The following is a 23,187-nucleotide window of genomic DNA, read 5'->3' on the forward strand; positions in this document are numbered from 1 at the left end:
TTTTTCCGGTTCGGCGCCCGTCAAACTATATTATTATGGGAGTGAATGGCTGCGCCATTTTTGTCCACTTGCCTCATGCACCCAAATTTCCTGCTTCCGCAGTAGCCATAGCAGCCATAGCAGTGAGGCCCTGAGGCAGATGGGGCCCAAGTGGTACTTGATGAATTCACTATTAATGTTTTTGTGCTCCTCCAGGCTCTTTCTTTGTCTCAGCGCCCATAGTAGTGATGGGCGAACAGTGTTCGCCACTGTTCGGGTTCGCCCGGATTTTGGCCTGTTCGGGTTCGGTTCGGCACCCCCCGAACACCTTATGGTGTTCGGGAGGGTGTTCGGGCACGCTGCCCGAACCTGAACGGGCCTTCTTTGTTCGGCCGAACACAGCCGTGTCCGGCCGAACATAGCCCCCTATAGGGTCCCAGCATAAAGGGAGAGCATGCCCCAAGCGCGGGGGGGTTGGAAATGCCCCCCACCCCTCCCCGCTAAGCTCTTCCTTCTGCCGGTACCCTATAATTAAATTTAAGTGCCCAAAAGTACCTGAGGAGGAGGAGGGCAGGAAGAGGGAAGCCGGAGTTCTTGGGCGCTAGTACCATCTGGTACTTCCGCCCTCTCTTGACGCACTTCCTGTTTACATTTGAAGTCGCGTCAAGAGTGCGCAGAAGTACCGCGATGACGCATACGAGGGTACGTGTCATCATGTAGATGACGCGTACCCTCGTTCGCGTCATCGCGGTACTTCTGCGCCCTCTTGACGCGACTTCAAATGTAAACAGGAAGTGCATCAAGAGAGGGCGGAAGCACCAGATGGTACTAGTGCCCAAGAACTCCGGCTGCCCTCTTCCTGCCCTCCTCCTCCTCAGGTACTTTTGGGCACTTAAATTTAATTATAGGGTACCGGCAGAAGGGAGAGCTTAGCGGGGAGGGGTGGGGGGCATTTCCGACCCCCCCCCCCCCCCGCGCTCGGGGCGTGCTCTCCCTTTATGCTGGGACCCTATAGGGGCCCCAAAGGGACATGTTCGGGTTGGGTTCGGGGTTCGGCTCGAACATGCCAAACATCAGGGGCATGTTCGGCCGAACCACACCGAACCCGAACATCCAGATGTTCGCCCAACACTAGCCCATAGACTATATGCAGTGTACATTGAATGAGAGTGTAAATTGCCAATTAAAGGGATACTGTAGGGGGGTTGGGGGAAAATGAGTTGAACTTACCCGGGGCTTCTAACGATCCCCCGCAGACATCCTGTGCCCACGCAGCCACTCACCGATGCTCCGGCCCCGCGTCCGGTTCACTTCTGGAATTTCAGACTTTAAAGTCTGAAAACCACTGCACCTGCGTTGCCATGTCCTCAATCCCACTGATGTCACCAGGAGCGTACTGCGCAGACACAGACCATACTGGGCCTGCGCAGTATGCTCCTGGTGACATCAGTGGGATCGAGGACACGGCAACGCAGGCGCAGTGGTTTTCAGACTTTAAAGTCTGAAATTCCAGAAGTGAACTGGAGGCGTGGCCGGAGCATCCGTGAGTGGCTGCGCAGGCACAGGATGTCTGCGGGGGACGTTCAACTCATTTTCCCCCGACCCCCCTACAGTGTCCCTTTAACTTATAGCCATAGGGTAGACGCAGGTGGCATAGCTAAAGAGTTCCTACGTCTGAGGGCCCCATGAATGTTTTGTTATGGGGACCCATAACCTCAAGCTACGCCAGTGGCAACAGTAGTGGCCTTCCCAGCTCTCAGCCAATGTTTGTCGCTACAGACCAGGTTTCCCTGGCAGTATAGCTCACTGCTGCTGCCCACTGCTTCCTCTTGTAGTACTGAAGACTGGAGCCCAGGCAAAAGCACCACCAGGGGCACCACTGGGGCTCCCTGTTGGTCCACTAAGTGGACCAATGAGAATCCTCCTCATGAGGTTTTCAATCCTTTTGTTGAAGTAGTATCACACTCCTAACCTATGAGCCAGAGGGATTGGGGATGGGGGAGTTACATGTTAATGCCGCTGTATAAACAGTTACTGGCATTCTGCAGCCATGTGACAAGTGGCACAGGAGGAAAATAAATTAACCTGATAGATGAAAAGTTAAATTACTGTTTGTGGCAGTCTTGCAAATGGCTGTTTGACCCTCGTACTTCTGTGAAGTTAAAAATAACTTTCTTTACCATGCTGCTTCAAAGCTTCATATTTGCTGTTGAACAGGGCCGTTTTTTGGGGCGTGCGGTGCGTGCAACTGCCCGGGGTGCAGTGCAGCAGGGGGAAGAAGGGGGGTGCTGGCAGAAGTACCGACAGATAGAAAGACGGTGACACGCAGAAGACCAGTGTGATCACCTCTCTGCACTCCTCCTGGGCGTCCTGTTGCCTTGACAGCCGTGCCCAATGTCAAGTGAACACCACATGACCAATGCGTGGTGACAGTGACGTACAGTAGGGGTACTGCAGGTGTCAGGGCGCCCTAGGAGATGACTTTCTGCAGACCCAGGGCCGGCCCTAGACCCTGAGGCAAGTTTTGAAAAAATTGCCGCCGCCGACCGATCCCCCCCCCCCCCCCCCCGTGGGGGGCCGCTGAACTGGAGGGGTAGCTGGTAGGACGGGGGTATTGGGCCTAGCGGCGGGGAGGGGGGTCGGACCCCCCCTCCCTCGCCTGGGTCCCCCGATCTGCGCTCCCCTCCAGCTTTAAATGTAGCGTAAGCAGCCGACAGACAGTAAGAGGCACGGGCGGGGGATCACTCACCTTCCTCGTTCCAACATGCGCTCCACTGACGTCACTTCCTGCAACGCCGGCCACGTACAATACAGTGGGCGGCGTTGCAGGAAGTGACGTCAGTGGAGCGCACGCTGGAACGAGGAAGAGGTGAGTGATCCCCCGCCCGTGCCGCTTACTGTCTGTCGGCTGCTTACGCTAAATTTAAAGCTGGAGGGGAGCGCAGATCGGGGGACCCAGGCGAGGGAGGGGGGGGTCCGACCCCCCCTCCCCGCCGCTAGGCCCAATACCCCCGTCCTGCCAGCTACCCCTCCAGCTCGGCAGCCGGCACCCCCGCACCCACGGACGAGCGGATACCGCCCCTAGAACTTTGCCGCCTGAGGCAAAAGTTTCACCACGCCTCATGAGCGGGCCGGCCCTGTGCAGACCGCGTGTGTTTCCTTGCCTGGGTCCCTGCTGCATCCTCTCTCCTGGATGGTCCCTGAAGTGTGGCAACAGAGGCAGCCGCAGGAGCCACCCCTGGTCAGTAGTTAGCTGAACTCTTTATGGATCTGACCTGTTGCTCTCCTCCCGATATGGCTGCTCTAAGTGGGAAGGGGGGAGGCGCAGGTTCCAGCCGGCTGCTGTAATGACTGATAGTGTGGTCGGGCAGGGGCAGGAAAGCTGGTGGCAGGGAATGACTCACGTGGTGGAAGAGCAGTGAGCAGAGCAAACACACAGCTGCAGGCATGACACTTGCCTGCAGCTCATCTGGAAGCCTGTAGTGTTGTCCGGATCATGAACGATTCGGATCTTTGATCCAAATCTCTTTTGTGAGTCGAATCATCCGGATCACCAAAATGAATGATTCGGATCAAAAACGGGGTGGAGCCAGGAGCGGCACGCCCCCTCTCAGCGGGCAGCGGGGTCCTGGAAGCAGAGCAGAGATGGATCGCTCAGTTGGAGGGGAGCCAGCCTTGCAGGGACAGGTAGATGAGAGAGAGGGGACATCTGTGCCACTGCCAGATATGTGTAGAGCACACGTACTGGCTGTAATGTGCTGCTGATTTTAGGCTGTCTGTTCCGTAGTGCTGCATAGAGAACAAATGGGAAACTTTTGGCTCAGAAGCACAGCTCAGTAACTTTGCAGACAGCGTGCTGGGCTAGAATGACAGGGCAGGCACTGTGATTGCAGTGCAATATGATCCTCCTGCACTCTGCTCTAAACAGCTGCACTTCACTTCTCCCTAAATTTATGATGCGTGTTGGAGGTGAAAACAGGACACATTGGGGTGAGGAATGCTTTCTTTCACTGTGAGCATATGATTGCAACATGTGGGTAATGTGTGCAAAAAACATTTCTGCTCTCTGCTCACCCCTCTTCGTCCACTTCCTCTCTTCTCTGTCTGTCCACCACCCTCCCCTTCTCTGTCCGTCCACCCCCTCCCCTTCTCTGTCCGTCCACCCCCTCCCCTTCTCTGTCCGTCCACCCCCCCCCCCCCCCTTCTCTGTCCACTGCAGGGAAAGTCCTGTCCTGCTAGTCATTTCACCCCCGAATGCTTCCCTAGTAAAAATGATTCGAGATTCGGATCAAAGATCCGGATCTTTTCAATGATCCGATTCGAATCATCCAAATCATTGAAAAGATCCGAACTTCCCATCTCTAGAAGCCTGGGCTGGGATTATAACTTCCTGAAGAGAGGGTCAAAGGCTGCTTCTTCCTTCTCCCCTCCGAGAGTCGAGTCCAGACAGCAAAGCATGGTGTTGGGGGAAGGGGAGAGTGCTCAGCTGAACACAGGATGTGTCTGTGTCTTTGTCTCTGCTGCCTGTGTCCCTGCCTGGCCTGCATGCTGTCAGTACTTGCCCTGCTCCTCTATCCTGACAACCCCTTCCCCACCCCACAACAATAGGTGGCACACTTGTTCCCTTCTCTATCAAGGTACCACTGCTCCCAGCAAGCCACCCTTCTACAGAGATACCACAGCTCCCAGACCATACAGATACAGATACTACAGCTGCCAGCTGCCCCTTTATAGAGGCATCAAAGCTCCCAGCAAGCCGCTTCCTCCTCCCCTTTATAGAGACATTACAGTTCCTAGCATGCTCCTCTCCTCCACTGAGGCACTGCAGGTCCCAGCATGCACCTTCCTTCTATAGAGGCACCACAGATCCCAGCATACCCCTCCTCCTGCATATAGTATTGTGATTTCCCTCAGGGCCCCGGAGCCGGCTGACAAACCCCCTTGGTCTCCCCCCTCCCCTTTATAGAGGCATTACAGTTCCTAGCATGCTCCTCTCCTCCACAGAGGCACTGCAGGTCCCAGCATGCACCTTCCTTCTATAGAGGCACCACAGATCCCAGCATGCCCCTCCTCCTGCATATAGTATTGTGGTTTCCCTCAGGGCCCCGGAGCCGGCTGGCGAACCCCCTTGGTCTCCCCAAAGTGAATAGTGGTCCCCTGGAGCTTCTGAGTATTCGTAGCGGAAGACAAACAGACACCATGGTGCGCTCCTCTGCGACTTTTTCGCTTTTCTTCTTCACATGCACATCATCTCTGTGACCACTTGAGTATGTTCATGCCGTCAGGTCACAGAGATGAGGCACCCACGAGGATGAAGCACATAGAGGAGCAAGCCAGCCAGACAGCTCAGTTCGCTCCACTGAAAATGTTCAGCAGGGGACCACAATTCACATTGGGACCCTGAGGTGCCCAGCAGCCATCTCTTGAGGCCCTAGAGACAATCCAATACTATATGGGAACTGTGGTGTCTCTATAGAAGAGGATGAGCATGCTGGGAGCTGTGGTGTCTCTATGGAGGGAAGAAGCATGCTGGAAACTGTGGTACTTCTATAATGAAGGTAGGGCTTGCTGGGAGCTGTGGTGCCTCTATGGAAGGGCAGGATAGTCCAAGGGTTTCCTGTATCTTCCTTTCAGAACGCAAATGAGTGTGGGCGAATGTATCTGTTCTGGGCATGCACAAGCAAGGTCCGCACATGCCCAGTAAAAAGTGCTTGTGCACAGAGTAAAAAAGCCTTGCACAAGTGCCTTAGTTCTACTAGGCATGCGCAGACTTTACTTGTGCATGCCCAGTATGGATACGCTCGCCCACGCCTGTGCTTGCACTATGAAGAAACCTACTTGATCAAAGAGGGCCCCAGTGCTGGAACGGTGGGATGTAAAAACCTGTTCTTTTTCTGATGTGGGAGGTGGGATTTGGAATATGTGTATTGGTGTGTGGGCATCTGGTGACAGAGGGCCTCGGGCGGTAAAAAGTACAAATCTGGCCGTGGGTGTGTCTTAAAGTGTCCCTCCTTCTCATCTCAAAAAGTTTGGAGTGTGGCTGCAGCTTCCAGCATCCCTGGCCCAACACCCCTCCCCTTGCAGGCAGGAGCCAATCACCACATGTGTTGATTTCTCCCCTCACACAATGCTGTGCTTGCCCACAACACGTCACTGAACAGGTGGGACCGGTGTCAGCGGCCCAAACTCTTTAGGGCCTGTACACACTAGTGCACTTCTGTCCGCTTTTCAGCAACGCGTAACAATCTGTAACATTGATGTGCTGATAAAAAAACGGACAGAAGCACACTAAGTGTTGTTTGATACTCGCCCTGGGAGCAGTTTAACCTAGAAACTGCACTGCTGTTGAATGAAGATTAACTGCAGTCTGTGCCATGAAGGACTATGCTGACTGTGGGTTTTATGGTTTTTCAAAGAATACACTCTGTGGCCTAGTGCACACCAGAGCGTTTCCGCTGCGGTTTGCGATCCGCATGCGGGTGCGGATCCGCTAGGGTAATGTATTTCAATGGGCTGGTGCACACCAGAGCGGGAGGCGTTTTGCAGAAACGCATACTCCCGGGCTGCTGCAGATTTTGGATTGCGGATGCGTTTCTGCCTCAATGTTAAGTATAGGAAAACCGCAAACCGCTCTGAAAAACGGCACTTCAGAGCGGTTTGCCAGGCGTTTTTTGTTACAGAAGCTGTTCAGTAACAGCTTTACTGTAACAATACATGAAATCTACTACACCAAAACCGCTGCAGCAATCCGCAAAACGCTAGCTGAAACGCTACAGAAAAAGAAGAAAAAGCGTTTCAAAATCTGCTGGCATTTTGCGGATCCGCTAGCAGGCCTGGTGCACACCAAAAACCGCTAGCAGATCCGCAAAATGCTAGCAGATTTTGAAACGCTTTTTCTTCTTTTTCTGTAGCGTTTCAGCTAGCGTTTTGCGGATTGCTGCAGCGATTTTGGTGTAGTAGATTTCATGTATTGTTACAGTAAAGCTGTTACTGAACAGCTTCTGTAACAAAAAACGCCTGGCAAACCGCTCTGAAGTGCCGTTTTTCAGAGCGGTTTGCGGTTTTCCTATACTTAACATTAAGGCAGAAACGCATCCGCAATCCAAAATCTGCAGCAGCCCGGGAGTATGCGTTTCTGCAAAACGCCTCCCGCTCTGGTGTGCACCAGCCTATTGAAATACTTTACCCTAGCGGATCCGCACCAGCAAGCGGATCGCAAACCGCAGCGGAAACGCTCTGGTGTGCACTAGGCCTCATTGCATAAATTGTGGTATCTGAGCAATGAGAGTTGTTAAAATTGCTGCCTGATTTTTCACTTTGAGTCTAACAATCCATTCCATAATGCTAAAACGTCTGGCTATAAGGATTTTGGATTTTGGTCCTAATAATATTATCAACTCTCTTCCTTGTTCCAGGTCAGTATACTGAGAATATTGTCTCTGCAACTTTCATTTATTTACTTTGAATTACACATTAATAACAGAACTGGATTAGAGAATATGATCATATCTGTGCCATGGAATATGAGACATGGAATATGATGAGACATGGAATATGTTGGATTCAGTGCTGCTCAGTTACCATTTTTCACTATCTGGAACTAATTTGGATCCGGATACCCCTCTATCCGATCCGGGTCGGATATCTGGATTAAAAATTTTCCAATCGGATATCCGACCGCAATATCCGAAGGATTCGAATATCCGGATGGAAAACCAGAAGTGGCCTTTAAATTGCTTTAAAAACATTTTTTAGGGTATATGAGGCATGTAGCATCATTCTTTTGTAAAGGGAAACACTAATTGATGATGTGGGGAGTGGGACTTAAAATCCCCCCCCCCAAAAAAAATGGCTGTCAATTAACATCAGGACTAGGTTCCAGGAAGAGGTCGTACTGCCGCAGTTGGGGCCTCCCCACAACTTGGACAGCACAGACACCTCCAAAAAAATTACACAGCTATTGTGTTCATATAATCGCTATGGCACCTAGTGTTGGTACCACTACCACGGCACAGGTAAAACATTAAAAAAGGAAAGATTCCAGGAAGCGGTCGTACTGCCGCAGTTGGGGCCTCCCCACAACTTGGGCAGCACAGACACCTCCAAAAGATTTACACAGCTATTGTGTTCAGAGAATCGCTATGGCACCTAGTGTTGGTACCACGGCACAGGTAAAACATTAAAAAAGGAGTGGTTCCAGGAAGCGGTCAAACTGCCGCAGTTGGGGCCTCCCCACAACTCGGACAGCACAGACACCTCCAGAAAAATTACACAGCTATTGTGTTTACATAGTTCACCATGGCACTTAGTGTGTTGGTACCACGGCTGTAAAAAAAAATTTGAACCTGGCTTAATGAAGATGGAGTCAGGAGGTTGTGGTGGTAAAGGGTGGTGAAGCAGGCATAGTGAGTCCCACTCAGCCACTTCATTTCCCCCTCTTGCCAACAACAGGGGCCAGGAACTCACCAACCACCCAAGCCTGGTTCATTTTTAAAAAAAGTCTCACTCACACAGCGATGCATGGTCCCGGCTGACCATGTTGGTGGCCTCCAGGAAGGGTGCCAGGACCAAGCACAACAGCTGCTTTTTTCCCCAATCAGCACTGAGGATGATGTCCGGGAGGTGGGTGGTGCCAGTCTCGGACAAGTTGGCCTCCATGGTGGCTTTGGCCAGGTAGAGGTTGACAGCCCGCCTCTGTTCAACCAGATGTTCACACATTGCCAAGGTGGAATTCCAGAGTGTTGGAACGTCAATGATGAGCCGGTGCCGTGGGAGGTTCAGCTCCAGCTGCACGGCTTCCAGGGATGCTGTGGCACCACCCAAGCGGCGAAAATAACCCACGGTTTTCCTTGCCGCTTCCAAAAGAGTGTCCATCCCCTGGTAGGTGTGCAGGAATTTCTGCACCACCAGGTTCAGAACGTGGGCCAGACAGGGGATGTGGGTGAGGTTTCCCCGGTGGATGGCGGCAACCAGGTTTGCCCCATTGTCGGCCACCACCTCTCCGACTCTGAGGCCTCTGGGGGTCAGCCAACTCCTCTCCTGCTCTTGGAGCTTGGCCAGGATGTGGTCTGCCGTAAGCTTGTTCTTCCCCAGGGTGACCATCTGCAGCAGCGCTTGGCAGTGGTGGGCCTTCATGCTGCTGCTGAGGCGAGGGTGTTCGGCGGCGGGTTTGCCGGAGGATGGAACCTGCTGCACTTCCCCTGACCCTGCTGTGTGGTGGCACCACCCACTGGGGTGATGATGCTGCTGTCCCTTCCTCACCCCCTTCCACCAAACTGACCCAGTGCGCGGTGAAAGAGAGGTACCGGCCTGTCCCAAACCAGCTTGACCATGAGTCCATGGGCACATGGATGCGCGCACCCACCGCATGATCCAGCCCACGCTCCACGTTGGCCTTCACAAAGCGGTGCAGTGCTGCGATGGCCGTGCGTGTGAAGTAGTGCCGGCGGGGAATTGGCCAATCCGGCGCTGCGCACTGCAGGAGCGCATGCATCTGGCTCCGCTCCTGCACAAATGAGTACGGGAGGAGCTGGGATGACATGGCCCGTGCAAGCAAGCCGTTCAGCTGGCATATGCGACATCATCCACCATCAGCTGCATCACAGGCGCGGTGTCTTTCTTCTCCAATTTGCGCCGCTGACCCTGCTTGAAAATGGCCGCAACACGCTGCTGCATCTCTGCAGCGTGACTCCCCCTAACAGCTGGACGGCCAGTGGGTAGCGGCGGAATGGAGACTGATGCGGCAGAACTGCTGACGGAGGCCGCAATGTTGCTTCCTCTCCTCTAGGCCTTGATGCCCCTCCCCCGGCTGCCAGTGCCAGACATAGTACAAGATATGTGTTGAAGTCACAGATGATGTGTGGGGTACCTTTACTTTATTAGCGGGCTTGGACTGTGAATCAGCACGGAGTGACAGACAGCAGAGTACAACAAGACACACTGACACTACTCAGTCAGCAGCACAGCAGCACTGCAATAATCTGTAGTAGCAGCTAACACAATACTCATACCTCCCAACTTTTGAAAATGCCAAAGAGGGAAACTTAAGCCACGCCCCCCGTGCGGCCTTAAGCCACACCCCTGCTTTTGCAGGAGCGTGACAATGGGAGGGAGGAGGGTGCCACTGGGTGGGGAGGAGGGTGCTAGTAGGTGGAGAGGAGGGTGCCCATGGATGGGGAGGAGGGTGCCCATGGGTGCAGAGTAGGGTGTCCATGGGTAGGGAGGAGGGTGCCACTGGGTGGGAGGAAGAGGCCTGTGGGTGGAGAGTAGGGTGCACATGGGTGGGAGGAAGAAGCCTGTGGGTGGAGAGTAGGGTGCCCATGGGTGGGGTGGAGGGTGCCACTAGGTGGAAAGTAGGGTGCCAATGGGTGGGGAGGAGGATGCATCTGGGTTGGGCGGAGGGTGCCCATGGGCGCAGAGGAGGGTGCCACTGGGTGGAGAGTAGGGTGCCCAGGGGTGGAGAGGAGGGTGCCACTTAGGGTGGGGAGGAGGGTGCCACTTTGGGTGGGGAGGAGGGTGCCAGTTTGGGTGGGTAGGGTGGGGAGAAGGGTGCATCTGTGGGGGGGAGGAGGGTGCTACTTTGGGTGGGTAGGGTGGGGAAGAGGGTGCATCTGGGTGGGGAGGAGGGTGCCACTTTTTGAGGAGGGTGCATCTGGGTGGGGAGGAGGGTGCCACTTTGGGTGGGGAGGAGGATGCATCTGGGTGGGTAGGGTGAGGAGGAGGGTGCCATTTTGGGTGGGTGCCTGGTGGGGAGGAGGGTGCCACTTTGGGTGGGGGGGGGGAGGGTGCCATTTTGGGTGGGTAGGGAGGGGGAAGGAGGGTGCCACTTTGGGTCAGGAGGAGGGTGCATCTGGGTGGGTAGGGTGAGGAGAAGGGTGCATCTGGGTGGGAAAGAGGGTGCCACTTTGGGTGGGGAGGAGGGTGCATCTGGGTGGGTAGGGTGAGGAGGAGGGTGCCACTTTGGGTGGGTAGGGTGGGGAGGAGGGTGCCATTTTGGGTGGGTAGGGTGGGGAGGAGGGTGCCACTTTGGGTGGGTAGGAGGGTGCCACTTTGGGTGGGGAGGAGGGTGCATCTGGGTGGGTAGGGTGAGGAGGAGGGTGCCACTTTGGGTGGGTAGGGTGCCACTTTGGGTGGGGAGGAGGGTGCCTGAGCAGAGAGGGGACTGCAAAAAAACCCCGATGCTCCAGCCGCGCAATGCGGGGAGTGGGGGCTGCATCATTCCTCCCTCCCTCCCTCCGGGTCTCTGAAGCTGCCTACTGTGTGTGGGCCCCCCCCGGGATGCAGAGTTTGCGCAGCGGTGGTCACATACCTGTCTATGCGCTTGTACGGGAGCCGCTCTTCTCTTCTAGTTCCTGTTTCCTATGACATCATAGGAAACAGGAAATAGAATGAAGCCGGCTCCCGTACAAGAGCATAGACAGGTATGTGACCACCGCTGCGCAAACTATGCATCCCGGGGGGGCCCCACACACAGTAGGCAGCTTCAGAGACCCGGAGGGAGGGAGGGAGGAATGATGCAGCCCCCACTCCCCGCATTGCGCGGCTGGAGCATCGGGGTTTTTTTGCAGTCACCTAATGGGGCTGCCTAGCCCGGGACTTCGGGGGTGGCAGCGGGATAGCGGGAGGAGCCCCCCAACCCGGGACAGTCCCGCCGAAAACGGGACGGTTGGGGGGCATGACAATACTACTCTCACTCTCTAACAACTAATAGCACTGCACTAACTACACAATATAACACAGTAATCCTACCTACCTATACTGTGTAACTACTAAGGCTAATAGCAGGCCAGCCAGCAGCAAGAGGCCTGGACTGTGTGCACACACAGCAGCAGCACACAGACAAAGACACAGGACCTAACTAGCAGGCAGCTGCTGCAGCTGAAAGACTGACTGACAGACTGACACTAACAAACTATACACAGACTAGCTAACTACAACACAGTATAACTGTAGTGTAGTGAAGGTGTTTAAATGTAAAAACGCTGGGTTTATCACTCAGATGCTGCACTTGCTTCAGCCAAACACACTGGAGTTGTCTCTCAGTGTGCAGTCACAAAGCAAGGATGAGATTCTCATCATGGCCCCCTCCTTATACACAGGAGGGATTGGCCAAGGTTCCCCTCTGTGATTGGTTGTGTTACACATATGATGAATTAACTCCACAGTGCGATAGGGGTGAGTAGAGGCTGGGTGTTTATTGAGGATCAAACAACAATCTGGAATGAGATGGAGGACATTCTTCCATTAGGGCAGGGTCAGTGTAACTACATAAAATCATACATAACACAACATCATATTGCTCAGAAATAACATCAGTGCAAATACAGTGCAGCATATCACATATAACAGCAATCTGCATAACATGTGCTCACTATGTCTGCCACATGCAATGTCCTAAAATCACTGAACTGAGTATCAGGGAAGCTGTCCTGAGTCTATACTGCTCTCACCTCTTTCCCTAGCATATGAGAGATCATAAACTGTCTAACAAGTAGAGTTTAGCAAAACTATCACTCAGAAAAAGAATCATTATACCTGGAATGAGATGGAGGACATTCTTCCATTAGGGCAGGGTCAGTGTAACTACATAAAATCTCCCCACCAACCTAGAATGCACAAGTGGTTCCCCCTAACACAGGAAGTGCTACAGCTATGCTGGGGAGAACTTGTGTGTCCTCTCTATAGAATCCCAGGGTTTCAAATATGGATCTTTTATGATTATATACATTTATGAAACGGACTTATTACTGACTGGAAAGCATTTATTTTGGGGGGTGCCTTTTTTATACATACTTTACACTCTCCCCCACAAAAGTTTATGTTGTCCCCAACATAAGCAAATCTGATATTCCAAAATGCATGAACACTGTTCTGTTAGAGTCTGACAGTTGTTTGGGAATTAAGGGTTTACCAAAGGAATTATCCTCTCTCTGTGATAAATTATTCCCATGTTACTTTAATCACAGGTTCTCACCAGGTCTATTGCGCGCCATAGTTCCTAATAAGGTCTACTTGCTAATACAGCAAGTTTTGTCTGCAAATCCCTTTTTTTTTTAATCACAACTTTGTGTGCAAAGAAACTTTTATCAGACTCAAGGATGATGGTGAACTATGGGACACTATATGGGTTTCCTTGTCCCTTACTTTAATCTTAGAACAACTCTTTGTCCTTGTACCTGTTATCCTAATTTCACTTTCGGCCAACTATTTTCCACTTCCTAATTTCATCATCCATTGGAATATTACTTGTGCTTCATAAACCATGAAATATACATCAGTATACATTTATCAAAACATCATAAAATAACATTAACTGCATAGGTCCATGAAAGTCCTAAAATTCAAGGCATTAAAACTCAAACATATTATTCTGTGTTTACCAGTCTCTGCAATCTCCAACAAAGTATTCTGGACTCAAATACCATTGAGGGTAAACAGATGAAATATTACCACAGTCCATAGCATGTGCTGTTGTGGTTCTTGGTACAAGTCTTGGTTCACCCAAAGAATCATAGGTTAAAGTCTTTGGCTGTCTTCTGTTTCTGGTGGGTGGTTTTCTGCATAGATGCTCTGTGTCAGCATCATCCTCATTGTCACTGTGCTCACTTTCAACATTGTCTCTGGAATTTTCAGATGCTGGAATCTCTTCTGCAATTATTTCCTGATAAGCATTCTGGTGTTGGAGTCTGATCTTCATGAAGATCATCTCTTGAAATATCCTCTGTAGGAAGTTCGTTCATATCCAACTCATGAGGATAAAATTCTTCTGCTTCTGGATTTAGTTGTGTGCTATCTTCCCTTATAAGGTCATCGGATAAAGGAATGAAAGTTTTCCATTGTTCTTGTTCATTGTCTGAATCACTTTCTGACTCCACATCTGAGTTTTGCTCAGACTGATGTGTGTTCCTTTGGTTCTTGTCTGGTTTTGCTGTGACAACTTTTCTTGGCATGACTTTACTCAGGTCTGCTGGTAGAAAGTCACATGGCAATAGCAGATTTCTGTGTAGAATTCTTGAGCGACCTTTGCCAGTCTCTGGCTTGACTTCATAAACTGGACTATCTTCATTCTGTCTTTTAAGAACTACATATACAGAATCTTCCCAGTAAGATCTCAATTTTCCTGGACCTCCTTTTTCAGTAAGATTCCTTACAAGTACTCTGCTACCTGGTGAAAGATCAGATCCATGGATTTTCTTGTCATAATATTCTTTACCTCTTCCTGCTGCTGTCTTGGCAGTCTTTGAAGCAATTTCATAGGCTTCATTCATTCTCTTTGTCCAAGCTTTCACATATTCTGGGTAAGTCTTGTATTTTTCAGTTACAGGAGTATCAAACATGTTGTCAATTGGTAGTCTGGGCGATCGTCCATAAAGTAGGTAGAATGGAGAATGTCCTGTAGCTTCACTTCTAGTACAATTATAGGCATGAACAACTTTAGCTAGAGAGTTTTTCCAATCTTTCTTTGACTCTGGTGATAGAGTACGGAGCATGGAAAGCAGGGTGCGATTGAATCTTTCAACTTGTCCATTGCCTTGAGGATGGTATGGAGTTGTATGGGAATTTTGGATGTGACCATACTTGCTTAAGGCTGCAAATAGTTGATTCTCAAATTCTCTGCCCATGTCATGGTGAATTTTTGTAGGAAATCCAAATTTCAGAACATAGTCATTGAATATTTTATCTGCAACAGTCTTTGCTGATTTGTTCTTTGTGGCATATGCTTGAGCAAATCTGGTAAAATGATCTATTACAACTAGAATGTACTCATATCCACCTTTGCATGTTTCCAGATGAAGGAAATCAATAGAAACCATCTCAAAAGGATATGTTGTTTCAATGTTATTCAAAGGAGCTCGGGTTGGCTTGTTTGGACGTTTTGCCTTTAGACATTTACACTGACGAGTGATGTAATGTTCGGTATCACTTTGCATATGTGGCCAAAAGAATCTTTCTCTGATGAGATTTACAGTTCTTTCAACTCCAAGATGTCCCATTTCTTCATGTAGCTCTTTGAATACTAAGTGATGATACTTCTTAGGCAACACTAATTGCGATCCTGAAGATGTTCTTCTTCTCAAAATGCCATCAGTGTCTAGGTACAACTTAGGCCATTGTCTCATGAGTATAGACAGATCAAGAGACTCGTCTTGTCTCTCTTGTTTTGCTGGGAAATGGTTCTGACTCTTGTACTGCCAAATTTTCCCAATAACCGGATCTTCCTTCTGTGCTTTTCTGATTGTTTCTTTTGAAATCTGGATATCTCTTTGTACTGTATCTGTTTCAGAAGTTGTATCAGCTATTGTCAGAGGGCACAACCAAGGCATTTTGTCTTCCTGCTGAACTTGCATTGATTGAATGATAGTACTGATGACTTTAGGATCTACTTCCTGAGTACACTGTTGCATATGTTGTTCTGGACTCAAAGGCAACCTTGAAAGTACATCTGCATCCATATTTCTTTTTCCTGGGCGGTACTTGATAGTAAAGTTAAAGTCGGCTAATTCAGCAACCCATCTGTGACCTGTTGCATTTAATCTTGCTGTTGTGAGTACATAAGTAAGTGGGTTGTTATCAGTATACACCTCAAATGATGGACAATAGTACAAATAATCTCGAAATCTGTCACAAATAGCCCACTTCATTGCTAGAAACTCCAGTTTTCCTGAGTGCATGTGGTAGTTCTTTTCAGCTGGTGTAAGAGTTCTAGATCCATAAGCAATAACTTTGAGCTTTCCATCATTCTCCTGATATAACACTGCACCTAGGCCTTCTTGAGAAGCATCACAATGAAGTACAAAGGGTCTAGAGAAGTCTGGATAACCCATAACTGGTGGACGTGTCAAGGTTTCAATTAGCTGGCTTAAAGTTGCTTGATGGTGATCAGTCCATTCTATTGAACATTGAGAAGGGAGTTGACCTTTCCATTTTTGTACAGCTTTTGGTTGCTTTCTGGATGTCTTAGAAGGTGTAGCTTCAGCAGGTTCTGAAGGTGCTGACAACAAGTCATACAAAGGTTTCGCTATTCTGGAGAAATTTTGAATGTATGGGCGGTAATAAGAGATAAATCCCAATATTTTCCTGAGTTCTCCGACAGTCTTTGGTCTTTTATCTTTCAGTGCAAGAACAGGGGCAATTTCTGCTGGATCCATGGAATGTCCATCTTTTGACACAACCCTGCCCAAGAATCTGACTTGATCTTTGAACAATTCACACTTTTTGGCTGTTAGCTTGACTCCATGCTGTTGGTAGCGCTGGAGGACTAGTCGTACATGTGCTACATGTTCAAGAAATGATTTACTATGCACAAGGTTGTCATCTAGATAAGGCTGGCAAATTTCATCTCTCAATCCAGTTAAACAAGACTCCATACTTCTTTGAAATTCTGCAGGTGCAGAACTAAGGCCAAAGGGAATGCGGATCCATTCATACAAACCCCAAGGTGTGATAAAGGCTGTTAAGGGTCTACTGGATTCTTCCACAAAACCTTGATGATAAGCTTTACCTTGATCTAGTACAGAAAACCATGAACTTCCACCTAGACTATCAAGCATGTCTTGAATTCTTGGAATTGGATGGCGATCAGGGATGGATTTTTGATTCAGCTCTCTGTAGTCACAGCATAGCCTCAAGCTACCGTCCTTCTTTCTTACACAAACAATAGGTGAGGAATATGAAGATTTTGACTTTGTAATCCAACCACGGTTCAGCAGATCTTGCAGGTACTCTTTTACTTCTGCATGAAGAGGCTTTGGAACTGACATATAAGTCCTCTTGACTGGTGTATTGTCTTTTAGTCGAATCTGTAACTGTAATGAAGGAATACATCCAACATCTAAGCCATCTTTTGCAAAGGCATTGCATTCTTCTCTCAGTATCTGCTTTACTATCTGTTGTTGCTCATTGGTCAAGTGGTCTAGAGATACTGGTGGATCCCATGACTCTTGATTAGTCGGTTCTCTGGTGGAGTAACTTTGGCTGTCAATCATATTTTCTAGTTCCGGTTGAGAGGGATGGTATTCCTGGCTTATGGAATGGATAGGTACCTGCTGTACTTGTTTCATCTTCAGTGGTGCAGGGTAAGTTGTCTTTATCTGCTCAATATATCCAAGCTTGGTTTTGCCGGATAAAATTATGTCTCTCTTAGTTGAGTTCCATACTGGTATCTTTAACTTGGAGAATTGTCCTTTTTGTGTTGTTACTAAAACTTCATTGATACACAGTCCATTAGGCCACTGACAAGCATTGTCTGGGGTAAAGAGTACTTCCTGCTTTTGCATCACAGGCTGTGTATGAACATGACACCTGATACTGGTAACTGTGTTTGCAGGGATTCTTTGGCTCTTTGCTGTAGTCCTAACTACTGGGTTACTGGTCTCCCTACAATCAGACTGCAGTAGTTTAACCAGGAGCTCTGCTGTGTTTGATGACACTGGCATAGCTGTTGCTAACATTGCTGCAATATCAGAGGTAGAATGCTTTCCTTCTTCTGATGCTTCTTTAAATAATTCCTGAATCACATTATAGCCAATGATTGGTTGCTCAGCGACTCCGGGATCTTCTGATACAATTACTGGCACCAGCAGCTCTTTGATGTGGTTGCTGTTAGAAGTTAACTGGAAGGTTACTTCAATCCATCCATGGAAAGGAATGTCCGTTTTGTTTGCTGCTTTTACACATAAAACTCCAGGGCCTAGTAATTCTTCTAGTGATCTGAGTACTGTATGTGGGAGAACTTTCTGCCTCCAGGCTTCGTTGACCAAACTAACCTGTGATCCTGTGTCCCATAAGGCAATGACTGGAATATTGTCAATCTTGCAATTCACATGGCATCTCCTTCCAATAAGATCCAGTAACTTTCGTTGATGTCTTGATGTCAAATTCTTTACTTTTAGTTGCGGTCTACCAGCTTTACTAGGTTGGTTCTGTGGATTATAGCCTTGTACCTCTGGTGAATGATCTAAACATAGACTGTCCTTTACAGAGCTTGTTGCTATAGATGATTTTCTTTCACTGGCTTCTTGGGACTCTGTTGAGTTGCAGGTTACTGTCTGTCCCTTGACAGCAACCCTCTGCCTTTTCCCTGGTCCTGTTTATTCACTCTGCATCCCTTTGCTAAATGTCCCAACTGACCACATTTGAAGCAGTGATTACATGCAGTTTCTTGATCAGAACTTTCACAATATTCACAGAGCTTCCTTCTAGTACCTTGTGTGACTGTCAGTCTTTTATATGCAGGTTTCTGTCGTTCTGTGCCATGTAGGAAAAGTGCTTTCATTTCTTCTATCTCTTTTTGCATCTGTAAAATTGCTTTTTCTAGATCAGGTTTTCTGTTTTGGAGCAGCTGATCTGTTGGGGTACAGATGGTTGGCTGTGCCATTGGCCCTACTGAGGTAGTATTGGCCACAGAGACTGGCTTTGGAGGCTGGCATAGAGTATTAGCTTGACACTCAGTTAGTTTCACAGGCTTGCTGAGTTGACATCTCTTCTGCTTTTGTTCTCTTTCCATCTCCATATTAGCTGCCTCATTCATTTTTTCTATTAATAGCTCATCAGTCACAGAAACATCCTCTAAATATTGTTTTAGCTGGAACTTTATATAATCACTTATCAGTCCAGTGCTTACTGATCTCAAGAATTTCTTTTGTACAAGTTCAGCTCCAAACTGCTCATCCCTGTCTGCTCCCTCAGATACAAACAAAAGTCGGTCTTTCAATTCAATCGCCCTGAATAGGAAGTTCTGAGGCGATTCTTTGTTATCTTGTGAGATGTTAATTAGCTGCTGGTACAAGTCAGAAGCGTTCTCCTCCTTGTAGTGACTTTTTAAGATAATTCTCAGTTGCATTAAGGTCAGTTCACTCTTCATTTCTAGCATGCCTCTAAGACTCAGTCCAGGACTGATAGCTTTGACTACTGCTTCTACAATCTCTGATTCAGTATATCCTCTTTGCAGTCCTGTGTCAATCTGGTGCATGAGGTTAGTGTAAGATAGTTTGTCTTTCTGTCCCCTTTCACCAATCTGACCTGAGATCTTAAAGTCTTTCCGTATTGCAACTTCTGGCAGTTTGCTGAAGTGAGGTGTTTTAGTAACTGTCACTGGTCCTTCTTGTGCAGAACTATCTGTAGATTCTTTATTTTTCATGCTGAGTTCCTTTATACGCTCTTCCATCAATCTAGTAGTCTCTTGAAACTTTTCCTGCATAATGCGGTACTGTCCCTTTAAATTCTCTATTTGCTGCTGTGATTCACTCTCAGATTGTTCCTTACTATTACATGTTACATTCTTCAGTAATTCTGAGATGAACTGCTTGGTTTCCTGCAGAAAGAGCATAGCAGAGTCTTCCTCCTCAGTCTCTACCAATTCATCCAGCACATCTTCAATTACTCTCCTAAAATGGCGGTGCGTTTTGCCTCTCGCCATACTCTGTTCTGGTGCTTTCACAAACTGGCAGATCTTCATCAAATCATCAGTTGTCATCTGAGTTAGAGATCTGCTAATATCTTCCTGTACACACTCCATGTTCATTCCTCTGATCCCTGTGCAAACAGACTGTCTCTTCTTGTCACTGCTAACTTTTTATCTTCACCCAGCCCCACGTTGGGCGCCAAAATTGTTACACATATGATGAATTAACTCCACAGTGCGATAGGGGTGAGTAGAGGCTGGGTGTTTATTGAGGATCAAACAACAATCTGGAATGAGATGGAGGACATTCTTCCATTAGGGCAGGGTCAGTGTAACTACATAAAATCATACATAACACAACATCATATTGCTCAGAAATAACATCAGTGCAAATACAGTGCAGCATATCACATATAACAGCAATCTGCATAACATGTGCTCACTATGTCTGCCACATGCAATGTCCTAAAATCACTGAACTGAGTATCAGGGAAGCTGTCCTGAGTCTATACTGCTCTCACCTCTTTCCCTAGCATATGAGAGATCATAAACTGTCTAACAAGTAGAGTTTAGCAAAACTATCACTCAGAAAAAGAATCATTATACCTGGAATGAGATGGAGGACATTCTTCCATTAGGGCAGGGTCAGTGTAACTACATAAAATCTCCCCACCAACCTAGAATGCACAAGTGGTTCCCCCTAACACAGGAAGTGCTACAGCTATGCTGGGGAGAACTTGTGTGTCCTCTCTATAGAATCCCAGGGTTTCAAATATGGATATTTTATGATTATATACATTTATGAAACGGACTTATTACTGACTGGAAAGCATTTATTTTGGGGGGTGCCTTTTTTATACATACTTTACAGTTGCTTGGGCTTAGGCTGGGAGCCCTCTGATTGGCTGAACGACGTCATGGACGTCATCTCGATGGTAACAGTACCCGGATCCGGATATCCGCATGATATCCATGGATATCCGGGTATGTGACCAAATATCTGCGGTTTGTTCTCCAGATTTGGGCCCAGGTATTCGGAATCCGAATCCGGTCGGATAGCTGAAAAAGTTCGGGATATCCAGGTTACCCGGATATCCGGAATCCTGATGAGCAGCACTGGTTGGATTGAATATGCTGAGTGACAGACAGGATAACAGGGGTGAAGCTAATCTTCCTTGTAGTGTCTTTGTGTTACCCTGATAAATATTCTTTGTGTTATAATGCTTAGGTCCCTGGACACGAGATTGTTAATGTGTCTTGGAAGTTCCCTACTGGGATAGCAATATGTCCCTGGAGCTTCAGTAGAAACACACCTGGGGATATAGCAAGCGCTGTCCCTGCAGAACTCCCAGGCCCGGATTTATATCACGGGAGCCTATAGGCACAGATGTCTTGGCACCCTAGACTCAGCCCTCCGTGAACGTACAAACCCTCAACTGCTGGCTGGCTGCTGGCTGGCCCAGCTTTCACTGCTCCTTTACATCCCTTGGCAGTCATAGGTAGCTACAGGAGCCCCTTATCCTCAGTATTGCATAGCTAAAGGTGTCCCTGACTGAAGGGAGATCAGTGAACAGTGGAATGCTGATAGCAGAGTGAGTAACCCCTCATTTACACTCTCATCGGGACTCTGCATAGGGAAGGAGGGAGATAGGCACTAGGGGAGTGGAGTGAGCCACCTTTCCATCATCAGGCGCCTGTAGGCACGTGCCTACAGTGTCTTATGGTAAATTCGGCCCTCAGAACTCCCTATTGGTATACTGTTTATGCCTTTGATGCTGTGGTTGTAATGGGGCCCATTCACACTTAAAAACGCAAAACAGTAGCGCTTTTGCGCAGGTGATTTTTATGCGATTTAACGTGGAAAAATAACTGGACAAATACGTGTTCTTGGAGCATGCTAATCACGATCGCTCCTGAATTGCCAAGCAATGTTGCAGCTAACGCGTTTGGCAATTGCCACTAAACGTGAATCACCCGTGATCAGTGACAATCGAGACAGTGAGATCATTGCCATACACTTACTATTACGCTAGCGCTTTTAAGGACAACTGAAGTGAGAGGTATATTGCAGCTGCCATTTTTCTTTTCTTTTAAGCAATACCAGTAGCCTGTCAGTCTTGCTGCTCTGTTGGACCTCAGTAATGTCTGAATAACACCAGAAACAAGCATGCAGCTAATCCAGTCAGATCTGACAATAATTTCAGAAACACCTGATCTGCTGCATGCTTGTTCAGGGTCTATGGCTAAAAGAATTAGAGGCAGAGGGTCAGCAGGACAGCCAGGCAACTGGTATTTCTTAAAAGGAAATAAATATGGCAGCCTCCATATCTCTCTCACTTCAGCGCTAGTGCTTCAGCAATTAGTGGGAATCACCCGTTAATCGCCGTAGTGTGAATGGGTCCTCATAGTAAAGGGAGTATCTGGGATGGTGCAGTGATAATATCCCTATAAATGTGCCTGGCAATATATATCATTAGCCAACAAGAAATATTTATAAATGAATGCACTTATGAAAAACCTTTAATTTGAGACAAGACAAAACATTCATATCGTGCTTTTCTCCTGGCAGACTCATAGTGCCAAAGCTGCAGTTACTAGGGTATACTGCACTCAGTAGGCAGTAGCAGTGTTAGGGAGTCTTGCCCAAGGTCTACTGAATAGGTGCTGACCTATTGAACAGGAAGAACCGAGACTCAAACTCTGGTTTCCTGTGTCAGAGGCAGAGCCCTTAACCAGTATGCTACCTAGCCACTAAAATGTGCACTTTTCATACAAATTGTATGCATGCAAATTTAGGAGTAAAAAATGCAATTGCTCACATAAAATGTATGCATATGTATAAAATAAAATGCAATTGTTTACAACATAGCACCTTATTTTATACATACGCATGCACATTGTATGTACATTTTATGGGTGAAATTGAAGTGGATAATCATTGTCCGGATATGGTGTAAGCAACTGCACTTTTTCACTACTAAATGTATATACATACAATCTGTAGAAAAATGGAATGTATCTGGAGTTAAGATGCTACCACGTATGGTTTCAGACCACACTCCATTACAGTTAGTGATAACTTGGAGCCAGAAGCCACCTTTTCAATTCTGGAAACTGAACCCTTTCTGGCTCAATACACATGAGGAGATGGTCAGACGTATTGATGATTACATGTTTAGGCACAGGGATGAAGAAAATGCAGGGGTGGTGTGGGATGCTTTTAGAGACACTGAAGCGGAAAAAAAAATTATGATATAATGAATTGGTTGTGTAGTCGGATAATTACTAAAACATTAGTAGCAATTATCATTTTTATTTTCAGTTATATAGTGTTTATAACACGGCATCATTCTCTAGTATTTGCAGTTTACACACTACTCAGCATTTACAGAGCAGGCCAGTGAACTTTTGAACTATCCTCTGCAGAGAAAAAGAAAATACAGTGACTGACAGTTGAGATAAGCTTCAGAAAACAGAGCTCTCTGTGACTTTGAAAGTCATGGAGCTCAATGGCTCTTTTGCATAGATAACAACTGGAGTTTCTTAACGCTTCCTATACTGAAAACAATATTAGACGTATGCCTCTGCTCTGCTTTTATTTCTAAGCTGTACTACACATACAAATCATTATAATCATATTTTTTTTTCTGCTTCAGTGTCTCTTTAAGGCTTTCCTTCACGGTGAGATAATAGCGGCTATCTCCAGTTGCAAAGGAGACTCTAAATGCATGGAAACGGAATTGCTCCAACACCTCTCCACTGCACAAGAACGCTTTTTTTTAGTCCCTTCCCCCAAGAATAAAGAA

This window comes from Hyperolius riggenbachi, chromosome 9, assembly GCF_040937935.1.
Source record: "Hyperolius riggenbachi isolate aHypRig1 chromosome 9, aHypRig1.pri, whole genome shotgun sequence".
NCBI classification, from domain to species: Eukaryota; Metazoa; Chordata; class Amphibia; order Anura; family Hyperoliidae; genus Hyperolius; species Hyperolius riggenbachi.